Genomic DNA, 10,877 nt, shown 5'->3' with positions numbered 1-10,877 from the left:
TCCAAGTCTCTTTCTGGATTAAATTCTTCATCTTTTAACACTAGCTCTTGTAACACAGATTTCTCTTGTTTGTTAGTCAAGAAGTTATCTAACCATCTTCCAAATTTCTTGAAATCATCATCTGAGTCATAATCCTCATCTTCCTGCTCAATTTCCTGCACTACCTCCTCAAGAAAAGCATCAAAAGCATCGAGATTTGGAAAATACATAATAAATAAAAATTAAACTATATAAAAAAATTAATCAACAAATAAAAAAATATGATAACAATTAGCAAATAAAATTAACTATTGAGAACCGTTCCCCGGCAACGGCGCCAAAAACATGATGTGTGTAAAACCAACTAGTTTTAATCCTACTAACTTAAACACAAAGACAAACACACGAAAGGCAGTGTACCTATCGATTAGCAGTTTAGTTCAGGTAAGTAGGGTATCGAACACAAGGAACGGTAAACAATTAAAATAGATGCTAATATTATCTAAATAAAACAAGTAATAGATAGAGTTTTCTCTAGTTTTGCAAGACTAGAAACTTAAACAATTAACTAAAACTTAAACTAAGAAACCAAGAGCTAAGCAAATAAAAATCAACTAAATTCAATAATAAAGAGGACTTCTATTTAGGTTCGACTCATTTGTTCCCATGGATGATTTCGATGTATCGGATTAATTCTTCATTAGCTACTGACTAAGATGATTAGTTCCACATTCGCTATTACTATTCCTTAGGAAACAAATTAACTCAAGCAGTGGCCAGTTGTCTAAATCAACGGATTTCCTAGTTATTGATTCGGGTTAAATAAGACTTGTAATAGTTAATCAAATTGGTGATTCAATTAACCTCTTGTTGATGGTGTATCACACAAGCTCACACATTAACTTACCTATCTTCAAGTTTAATTCTAGTTTCACATTCGTTATTCCTAGACATACAACTATGTGGTCACGTAAATCATATGAAATTAGCAACTAAGAGATGTTCATACAACTTAATTACTAATTTATTAACAAAAGAATAGTTATTGTTAACACATAAGGTTCTTTAACAAGCTTAATAAAACATAATCACCAATTAAAATTAATCCTAATCAAATAATCAATCCATGTTCACAAATTCATCTACCTAAACAGAAGTTATGAGTTTTTAGCTCATGATTACAGCAGAAACAAGCACAAAAACGAAATCAATTGGTAAAAACATAGTTCAAACAAGAGATTAGGTAAGAGTAAACTTGATTTTGACTTGATTCTCCTTAAAATTGAATGTAGGGTTGATTCCCTTGCTTCCCATGCTCCAACAACACCTTTAGTCGACAATTGGCCTCCAAGGGTTCATCTCCCTGCTAGGGTATCGATCTGAAAGTCCCTTTATATAGATTTTCACAAAACAGGGGCTACTCGGCAAGTCCAGTGACCTACTCGCCGAGTACATCACTTAAAACCCGTGTACGGCAAGTCAGCGCGTCCAGAATCGCGAAAGTTCGATACAACTCGCCGAGTACGTTTCGAATCAGCATTTTCTCAAAACACGTAAGTTGTCCAAAATTGTGTCTACTTTTTAGAACATTTTGAATATCATCAATCGGAGTTACGGTGCATGAGATATGGCTAAAACACTGACGAGGGGTCAAACTGTCCAGCAACATCCTTCTTTCTTCAAAATCCAAGATCCAAGCTTCCAATAGCTAGTTCCGCTTCATTTTCCTTCCGAGCATGTCTTTGTTGCTGAAAATGAAATATTTAATCTAATTAAGCACCTTTTGTTCATTAAATGAGACAAAATCAACATAAAGCATTAAGATCATGTATGAATTTTATAACTAAATATGCCCATATCACGGGCCAAGCCCGCTGATCCCAAATCAGGGAGCCAGAAGGGCTACACTTGTGGAAAGTGCGGCAAGGGTCATGATGGAGTGCGTAGAGCGGTATCTTGCTACAAATGTGGCAAGGAGGGGCATATGGCCAAGGACTTCCCCAAGGGGTTTACAGTATGTTTTCACTGCAACCAGACCGGACACCGGAAGGCGGAGTGTTCACAGTTGTGGGGATCAGCTCAGGGAGCACCTCAGAGATCTGCCCCTGCCACCATCAGAGCTACCGGGAGTGGGCCAGTGAAGGCCGAGGCGCCGAGGGTACGTGGGAGAGCGATTTAGTTGACCGCGGAGGAGATCCGCGCAGCGCCCGATGTCGTGGCTGGTATGTATTCTTTCGTGTATTTATTATATGTTGAAATATTATGCTCATATTATGTTATGCGTAGGTACTTTTCTTGTGAATTATATACCTGCCTTGGTATTATTTGACTCGGGTGCAAGTCGGTCCTTTGTGTCTTTGGCTTTTAGTCAGCACATCAGTGTTAGTCGCGAGGCGCTGAGTCGGCCTCTGAGAGTTTCCATAGCTGACGAGAAGGCGAGATATGCCACGGAGGTGATCCGGGAGTGACTCGAGATTTTCGGTGTTGAGTTCCCAATTGATTTGGTTCCTATTACCATGGGGGATGTTTGTGTCATCGTGGGCATGGACTGGTTAAGCAAGTTCGGTGCGGTTATCGACTGCGAGGGGGAGCTAGTGACCATACGAGACCCTAGTGGGGGAGTTCTTACAGTGTACGGTGAGGGTACCCATTCTGGATCAGCATTTTGTTCGGCCGCTAAGGTGAGGCGGTGTTTACAGCAGGGCTGTAAGGGTTTTGTGGCGTACGTGTCAGATACGCGGGTCGATTCCAAGAGGCCGAGGTCGGTGGAGGAGGTTCCTATAGTGCGTGAGTTCCCGGATGTTTTTCCAGAGGAGTTGCCGGGGGTGCCTCCCGTGAGGCAAGTAGAGTTCGGTATTGATTTGGTCCCGGGGGCCGCGCCTATCGCTAAGGTGCCTTATCGTCTTGCACCTCCAGAGATGCAAGAGTTATCCTCGCAGCTTAAGGAGCTGCTGGGGAAAGGGTTTATTCGGACGAGTAGTTCGCCATAGGGAGCGCCCATTCTGTTTGTAAAGAAGGATGGTTCACACTGGATGTGCATTGATTACCAGGAGTTGAACAAGCTGACGGTCAAGAACCGTTACCCGTTGCCGAGGATCGACGATTTGTTCGACCAGTTGCAGGGAGCATCTTGGTTCTTCAAGATCGATTTGAGGTCTGGATACCATCAGGTGAGGGTACGAGATGAGGACGTCCAGAAGACAGCGTTTAGGACGCGTTATGGGCATTATGAGTTTGTGGTGATGCCTTTCGGGCTCATCAATGCTCCGGCAGTGTTCATGGATCTCATGAACCGGATATGCAAGCCGATGTTGGATCGGTCGGTGATCGTATTTATTGACGACATTTTGGTATATTCGAGATCTAGGGAGCAGCATGAGGAGCATTTGAGGGAGATCCTCGGAGTTCTGAGATCGGAGAGGCTTTATGCCAAATTCTCCAAGTGTGATTTCTGGTTGCGAGAGGTTCAGTTCCTAGGACATCTTGTTAACCAGGATGGGATATTGGTCGATCCGGCCAAAGTGGAAGCAGTGATGAGTTGGGAAGTGCCGAGGTCACCCTCCGAGATCAAGAGTTTTCTAGGGTTGGCCGGTTATTATCGGAGATTTATCAGGGACTTCTCTAAGATCGCAGTGACACTCACTATGTTGACCCGGAAAGGTGTTGCTTTTTCATGGGGCCCCGAGCAGCAGGCCTCCTTTGAGACGCTTCACCAAAGGTTATGCGAGGCCCCGATGTTAGCCCTCCCGGAGGGAATGGAGGACTTTGTTGTATAATGTGACGCATCGATTTTGGGGTTGGGAGCGGTGCTGATGCAGAGAGGGCATGTGATAGCGTATGCATCGAGGCAGTTGAAGCCTCATGAGACGAGGTATCCCACCCATGACCTGGAGTTGTGGGCAGTGGTGTTCGCCCTCAAGATTTGGCGCCATTATTTGTATGGGGTTCGGTGTACGATATACACGGACCATAAGAGTCTAAAGTATTTGATGGATCAGCCCAACCTAAATATGCGACAGAGGAGGTGGTTGGATGTGGTTAAGGATTATGATTGTGAGATTCTATATCACCCGAGCAAGGCTAATGTGGTAGCCGACGCCCTGATTCGTCGGGCGGAGAGCACCCCGTTGCGAGATGTATGTTTGCGATTGATAGTGATGACTCCGGTGTTGGACACCATTCGAGGAGCACATGCTGAGGCAGTGAGGTCGGAAAACCAGAAGAGAGAGCGAGTTGTTGGATTGGTATCGGAGTTCGTTACCGATGGTCGGGGGCTTATGACTTTTCAGGGGCATATTTGGGTACCGTTCGTGGGAGGTGCGCATGCCATTTTGATGGAAGAGGCTCATCGGTCGAAATTCTCGATCCATCCTAGGGCCACTAAGATGTATTTGGATTTGAGGAAGGAGTATTAGTGGCCCTGTATGAAGAGAGATGTTGCGTGGTTCGTTGAGAGGTGCTAAACCGGCCGTAAGGTTAAGGCCGAACATCAGAGGCCGCATGGTAAGTTGCAGCCATTGGAGGTTCCCGAATGGAAGTGGGAACAGATCACCATGGATTTCATCACCAAATTTCCAAGGACTGCTCGGGGAGTTGATGTAATTTGGGTGATTGTGGACAGGTTGACGAAGAGCGCTCACTTCCTTGCCATCAGTGAGAGTTCTTCCGCAGAGAAGTTAGCAGAGATATATGTGAGGGAAGTGGTATCTCGGCATGGGGTGCCGATCTCGATTGTCTCCGAACGGGATGTGCGTTTCACTTCCAGGTTCTGGAAGAGGTTCCATGAGGAGTTGGGTACTAGGCTGCATTTTAGTACCGCATATCACCCCTAGACAGACGGACAGAGTGAGCGGACGATTCAGACCCTCGAGGACATGCTCCAAGCATGTGTATTGGATTTCAGGGGAAGTTGAGATACGTATTTGCCATTGGCCGAGTTTTCTTACAACAACAGCCATCATTCGAGCATCGGTATTCCACCCTTTGAGCTGTTGTATGGGAGGAGGTGTCAGACCCCCATTTGCTGGGGAGAAGTCGGGCAGCGCGTTATGGGCAACACTGAGATAGTGCTTCAGACGACAGAGCAGATCCAACAGGTCATACAAAGGTTACTGACTGCTCAGAGTCGACAGAAGAGTTATGCAGACAGACGCCGGTCCGAACTTGAGTTCCAGGTCGGTGATTTTGTGCTCCTGAAGGTCATTCCTTGGAAGGGAGTGATCCGATTCAGGAAGAGGGGCAAGTTGGGGCCCCGATATATCGGACCATTTCGGGTAGTCGTGAGTGTAGGCAGGGTAGCCTATCGCTTGGATTTGCCAGCAGAGTTGGGGCAGATTCAAAACACTTTCCATGTGTCGCAATTGCGGAAATGTATAGTCGACGATTCGTCAGTGGTTCCATTAGATGATATTCAGGTGGATGCGAGCCTGAATTATGCTGAGAGAGCAGTGCCCATCAGAGATCGGAAAATCAAAGTATTGAGGAACAAGGAGGTACCTTTGGTATTGGTTCGGTGGCAGCACCGGAAGGGGTCCGAGATGACGTGGGAACCGGAGAGGGAAATGCGAGAGCAGCATCCGGAATTATTTGAAGAGTGAGACTTCGAGGGCGAAGTCTAGTTCTAGTGGGGGAGAATTGTAACCGCCCGAAATTTCCAGGTATTCATTATTGGGTTGATTTGATGCCAAATAGTTCCCTTCTTGTGTTGAGGCTCTGGATCTGGATCCATAGAGGTTCAGAGAGCCTCACTCATCAAGCTTTATGTATAGCAATGGATTTTATGACCTTGAGTTGTAGTATATGGGTCAAAAGCATCATATATGGTCATATAGATATTGTATGTGCATCAAGATAGTGACTTTACGTGCTAAATAAGCTTGGAAGGACTGGATCTATGGGTTAATGGACTGGATCTGACCTTATGAGCAAGTTTGATTCATTGCATGGCACGAAGTCGCCGAGTCTGAAGAACAGACTCGGCGAGTAGGATGAATATTGCCCGACCGCACAGCGAGTGGTCTTGCCGAGTTGGGGAGGGTTTACTCAGTGAGTCAGGGGGAGTCAAAGTGGTCAGGTGGACTGAATTAAGCTGGACTCGCCGAGTTGTTCTTGAGACTCGGCGAGTTGAGTCGTGGTGGCCCCACAACTCATGCCAGGTGGAACTCGTCGAGTTAGGTGAATACTCGACGTGTCAAGGGAGGATTCCAGGGAAATCAGTATATACGCTCAGACTCGCCGAGTCGCTATAGTGCAATCGCCGAGTCCGGTCAAAGTTGACCGTTGACCGTTAACCAGCGTTGACCTAAGTTGACTTGTTAAAGAGTAGTCAACCTTAGTTAGGAAAGTGTTAATTAGAGATGTATTGTGATTTAGGAGGACTATAGCTCGGGAGATCGAGCACTAGTGATTTCAGGATTCACGACTTACCGAGACACACGAGGTGAGTCTTCTCACTATACTTTACCTTGAGTAGGTAACGAGAGTATGTGATAGAGTATTTGTATGCTATGTATGTTATGTGTTGTACTGCATTATTTCTATGTGATTTATGTTGTGCATGTTACAGAGTTAGAACCTGAGGGTTCACAGAGATTGGGTGCACGGACCCACAGAGTTATAGCCTCGAGTGGCTACTATGTGTTATATGTGGTATTTTGGGGAACTCGCTAAGCTTTGTGCTTACAGTGTTTGATGTTATTGTTTCAGGTACTAGTGACGATCGCGGGAAGGCGTCGGCTTGATCAGTACACACGCATGGGAGTTATGATTTTGAGATCTTGAGATTTTGTATTTACTTGAATTGGATAATTAAACATGGTTGTTTTCTGAATATTAAATGAATTATGTTTTATAAAAATTTGAAAATTTTGTTTTGAAATTTACGGTGTTACAGGAAATCAAACGGTGCAGCAGTCTATATGTAGTAGACCGAATCATCCTCCCCCGTGCAGTAGATGGTGTATATACTCCCCCTGTAATCTCGGCCCAAAACGTGTTTTCATTATAGTCATCTGGACGATCCATGAGACAAGCAGCACGGAATGCCGGGAAGTTGATACTCCTCGTCTCATCTGCTGTATAAATCCCCACTCGAGTGGCAAGCTCTAGGACACTGCATTCCCGGCTCACACCCCCCACTCTGAAGGAAAAAACTGTCCTATCATCGGGTGCCTTCCTAGGGTCATAGGAAACTGTAGCGCAAAACTCCAGCAAAAATTCCCGATAAACAGGCTCCTGGATCCTGAACAATCGTGCCCATCCCTAACATACGAACAAATGCACTCCACTAGCGTCCGAGTGCGTGTATTGCAAAAAATCCTGGATCAGTGCAGCAAGTCCAGTCTGGGGCGCCAATTCCCCGTCAAATGAGGGCGCTATGTCGATCTCCTTAGTGAGAAGTAGACTCAGATTGTTGACATATCGTGCCCGGGTTGAATCGTTCAGAGTTTGCGGAAATTGTAAGAAACGGTGATCGGTCACGTCCTCGGATGGGTTGGTCCTTTGAGTTCTTCGGGCCATAATCTTCACAAATAAACACCAACACAAAACCAAAAAAAATATCACAGTATTAACAGGTGAAATAATAGTCCTGGTCCTGGTCTGTACGCTGGGCGTACATCCAGCATACGTTGGGCGTACGTCCAGTATTACGAATCTGTCCTCTGCTCACTCAAAGGCCATACAATACATAAATATATCAGCAGGAGTATTCTACAAGACATTAAAAAAAATATGGGGTATTTTCCACGGCATATGTCGAAGAATACGTAACAATCCCTTGTTGTTATAACATCATAACCCATGACAAAGCTTTCAAATTAAGCATATACGCAAGTAGTGTAGTAAACACTCCAGGGGTCAAACACATGGGGGGGCATACATGATTAGAAAACGAGACCATATCGAACATACAACTACGTGGTCCAAGGCAGTAGAAAAAAACGGGACCACCCTTAAACTTATGTCCAAGAATATGAATCAATCCCCTGTTCGTTCCTTGTCTATTCAAGATTAGCAAACACTACACAGAGAAAACTTCAATGGGGCAGTTAAAAAAAATCGAACGGAGTATAGGGCGTACGCTAGGCGTCCATCCCCAAACTCAAATCGATGGTCATTGGACAAAATTAAGACCAAATTAGGTCCTAAGGTTTAGTCTATTGATGTAAATCGGTCTATTTAAACCATAATCAGTCATACATTTTTGAAATCGGCCCCTAATTCGAGAAATACATAAACCCTAGATTTCGAACACAGGAAATATGCAACTTATTTCATCGAATTAAACACAAATCAAAGCCATCGAGTAACCGAATAACATACCTTTGTGTCGAATTTACAAGATAAGAAGCACAATCGAGAGTCTTGTGGAAGAACTCGTCGTCACAGCGTATGCGAGAGAAGAGGAATTGAAAGAATAACCAAAAAAAAAAGTCAAAGGGTAAAATGATAAAACCTGATCGTTGATTTACGCTGGACGTAACATGAAGTTACGTTGGGCGTAACCCCAACTCCGAGAAATAACCATCCGCGATCAGTGGTTGAGTACGCTTGGCGTACATTAAAATTACGTTGAGCGTAATTGAACTGAAATATTTCCTTTTCCTTATTTGAAATTCCTTTTTCCACTAATTAATTTGGGAAACTTATAATTATTATTAATTAATTTTTTCTTTTAATTACTTCAACAACAGCCATGACTTTCCGATGAGTGAAATTTAAAAAAAAAAATGAGACGTCATGATCACTTGTCTTTGTCGAGATCAAACAACAATGGTTGATTAACACCCTTGCACGCAAGAATTGGTTTGTGAAAACAACCACTTTCGGGACCCGTTAGAATATTTCCTTTGTTTTCTTCGCACCTTTAACTAAAAGTAGAACAAGAAGTGACCTAACTAGTCAAGAACAGCAAGAGCTCGGTCTTCCACTTAACCACCACATTACGTCTTGCTATACTACGCCTCATGGATTGAGTTGGACAAATCAACAAAGTAGTAGGCTAAGCAGGTCAAGAATTCCCTAATCGCTTGCATTCTCGAAACCCATGCAAAAAGTGAAGTCAAACAATGTGTATGTTCCCAAATTCCTGCAAATAACAACAAGAACTTTCCCGACAAGTGAAATAATATCAACGAAAATAAAACTAAAAATAAAAAAACTAACTAAAAACAAATAACGAATAATCAAATAAACTAAATTAATGACAAGTTGTTCCCCTGCAACGGCACCAAAAACTTGATGTGCACAAAAGTACCCACTAATTTTAATATTTATAACCTAACAAACTTAGATTAACTATGCACTTATAGGCAGTGTACCTAGTCAGATTACAGTATAGCTTAGGTAAGTCGGGTGTTGATCACAGGGAACGGTGGTAAACTAATTTAAAATATTTGATTATAGGTTGTAAGACACATGCAAGAAACAAAGAAATGGTTATTGAATTTCAAACTAACAATTAATTAACAATTCTTGATAAATTAACAGGAAAGCAAATCTCTCCAGGTACTTTGGTTTAGATAAATTACACCTTAAAAGCATAGACAATTGCTTACACAAATTCATTTACACATGTTCACTGATTCCTAAAATGATTAGATTCGCGTTCACTATAACTAATCCTTTAGCAAACAAGTCAACTCAAACAGTTATCAGTTGATTAAACTAACATGCTTCCTAGTGTTCAGTTCGTATCAAGCAAGACTTGTAATAATAGTTAATCAAATTACTAATTCAACTAACCTCTTGTTGATGGTCATCAAACAAGGCTCACACATTAACTTACTTATTCCCAAGTTAATCCTAGTTTCACATTCGTTATTCCTAGACTTATAATCTCGATGGTCATCAAAATCATAAGAGACAAGCAATCAAGTAGATGTTCATACAACTCAATTTACTTGGCAATTAACAGCAAATAATTATCATTAACACGTAAGGATCTTTTAGCAAGTTTGGTAAGATAAATTAAACAAAAACAAAAAAATTCCAATATAGCAATTAGTCCAATAATCAAGGTTTTATTTAATTATAAACTCAAAGTAAAAGGTTTTTACACCTAAATCAGAAAGTAAACACATAATAGTATCTCAATGGAATGCTAAACATGGTCATGTTAACAACCCATATGATTTCCGACATGTATCCGCTCTCCAATCCTTCCGCTCTCCGCTCCCGTTAGCTTAACGGCCTTTCGGCCGCCTTCTAGACCCTCAAAACGGCTTAACAGAAGTTAATTATCGACTAAATTAGGTTAGAAGTCGAATTCCCCCTTCTGGTTAGCTGATAATCGACTTTTATAACCCTTGTAACCGACTTACGTACGTTGGGCGTAAGTTGGATTACGTTGGGCGTAGTGAAGATTCTTACGTGACTGGAGTTATCTGATGCCAGCCGTTACGCGGGGCGTAAATGAAGATTACGTTGGGTTTAACTCTAATTTAGCCATTACGCTTGGCGTACAAGTTCATTACACGGGGCGTAAATGGCTCCTCCAACATTTTTCCTTTCTTTTAGCCTCTAAACCCGATTTCCGCTTCAGTCTTTTCTTTTGTGCTCTATCGACAACGAATAGCTGCAAATCATAATTCAAAGCATTATAAGTACTTTTTAGTTCTAAAAGAGAATAATAAAGGCCAAAATATTACGATATAATGCATAAAAATATATATATAAATACATATATCAAGGATTAATCTTAACTAAGTTATAGTATATGTTACAAGGATTCTGTACATATAAAGAACGCCAAAATCCGAATTATAACGAAAAAGTTATGACCTGTCGAAGTTTCGCGACAGAACCGGCACGACAGCGCGACGTAAATGGTGAATTTACGTTAGAGCGATATTTGGCCTTAGCAATTTAAATGAAAGTCGTAGAATACATTAAACTGA

This window comes from Lactuca saligna, chromosome 4 (genome assembly GCF_052625555.1).
Source record: "Lactuca saligna cultivar CGN05327 chromosome 4, ASM5262555v1, whole genome shotgun sequence".
In the NCBI taxonomy this organism is placed as follows: domain Eukaryota; kingdom Viridiplantae; phylum Streptophyta; class Magnoliopsida; order Asterales; family Asteraceae; genus Lactuca; species Lactuca saligna.
The sequence above is the reverse complement of the archived record's forward strand: the minus strand, read 5'-3'. Positions refer to the sequence as shown.